Here is a 2,032-nt window from a genome sequence, read left to right as displayed (position 1 = left end):
CTGATAAGGTCACTGAAATCCCCTCAGGATTTATGCTGAGATCTTGTACCTAATATTGTAGATCCTTCGTCAGTGTCAGCCATGTGGATGAGTCACGGCCATTGCTTGGCCAATGTGCTCTCTGTGAAAGCCTGAGAGAATGTTTTATCTCCATGTGACTCTCCTTTAAGCACACTCTACATCATCTATCACTTTCCTCTTTGGCCCCATAATCTCCCTGATCAGAAAATTTGGAACACCATCGAGTTACATGACGTTACAGTACAAGTTCTCATATGTCCTGAATCTTAATTGACCTTAGAAGGTTAGGGTCAAAATGTTGGCTTTCCTTGCAGCCGTACTTTTTCTCTAATTTTGTCTGCAAACTTAGGTTGTTAACCATTCAGAAGACAAGCTTGTTGTTATTATCAATCAACCATTCCTCAAGTGATGAGCTTCTTGGTCGTTTCCAAGATTTGGCTATCACAAATTTGTGTTAGCCAAATCTTGGAAATGACCAAGAAGCCTATCACATGAGGAATGGTTGAAAAAGATGTGGTATTTTTATACAATGGAGTATTACTAAGCTATAAAGAATGATAAACTCCAAGCCTTTGTATTTAAGTTGATGCCACTTAAAGATATACTCATAAGTAAAATAAACCAGACCCACATATATAAATATCATATAGTCTCCCTAGGATAAGGACTCAAAAGAAGCAATAAAAATAGAGAGGTATAACACAAATAAAGGGAAAGCAAGAACTTAAAGATTAGACAATGAAGAGAGGACAAGGAGAAAAGTTAGTAAACATGACAGGGCAAAGCCATACATTTGTATGTAGAAGATGGTTGAGGCAATGATCCTGAGAATCTTCAGCATGTTTTTCAAACTAGCAGTTAATTGGTAGGATTCTCACTCTGACTAACTACATATGCTGATACCTGTGAACTAAGCAACTGCATTGAAGATAGCAATGTGGAATGGTATGGTCATGCTTGGTATGTCTGTCATTCTGGTCTTCTAAATACATACTGTTTGTTATGACATACCAATTATTGCCATCCTGTGTCTCTAGTAAATGTTTGTTTTTTAAAAAAGCGTAATAAGTAAAAAGAAGAAAGAGGAAACAAAAATGCTCCAGGAGTGTCCTGCTACAATGCTGTATATGGTTAGATTTCTAAATTTCTGCATAAAAATATGTAACTGTTTATTACTATTTTTAAAAATATGTTTTTATTCTTTAAATTTTTTCTTCATATTCTGTAGGCACTTCATGTTTAACATATCAATACTTGATGGAAAATACCTGCTCCATTTTTATGCCTCATATGTTTGATATTCAGACAGATAGTGAGGTTAAGCTCAACTACCTATGTTGTAGGGTAATAATAATAAGTTTCTCTTCTGGAGGGTTAAAAACCTAAGTTTGCAGACCAAAAATTTAGAAAAAGAAGGACTGCAAGGACAGCCAATATTTTCACCCTAGGCTTTCAGGTCATTGAAGACTCAGGACATAGGAAAACCTGTGCTGTAACATCATGTAACTCAGTTGTGTCCCAAATTTTCAGTCCCTAAGACTTTGGCACGAAGGAGGTGCTGTTCCCACAGGGAACAGTAATTATGGAGAGGTAGCAGGACACATTTTCTGTTCTTCAGAGCAGAAATTTTTGGCTCCTTTGTTTGTACTAATAACAACACTCTCTTAGCTCATTTAGGGCAATGAGATTCTTTCTCTTCTCTAAAGGAACTATTAAAAAACAAGACAACACAATACTCTAATCAAGAGCTTTGAGCAATATATTTTGCAAGCATTACATTTTCATCTCCCTGAGTATATTTATCCTCTGGAAAAGAGGCATATAGATCTTCTTTTATCTAGTTTACAACCAGTGGTTACAATCTGTTAACTTCCTTTTTTTTCCCCTAAGGAAGAGAAGCATAAATACAGTGATTATGTTAGATTGTCCTAGGATGTCTGGAGGTCTCTTCCAACATGCCACCCCTTGGTTTCATCAGCTGGTAACCAATGTTCAACAAATGCCTTGATGC

The sequence above is a fragment of the Octodon degus genome, unplaced genomic scaffold, assembly GCF_000260255.1.
Source record: "Octodon degus isolate 3935 unplaced genomic scaffold, OctDeg1.0 scaffold00115, whole genome shotgun sequence".
Taxonomy (NCBI): Eukaryota; Metazoa; Chordata; class Mammalia; order Rodentia; family Octodontidae; genus Octodon; species Octodon degus.
Note: the sequence above shows the minus strand (reverse complement) of the source record.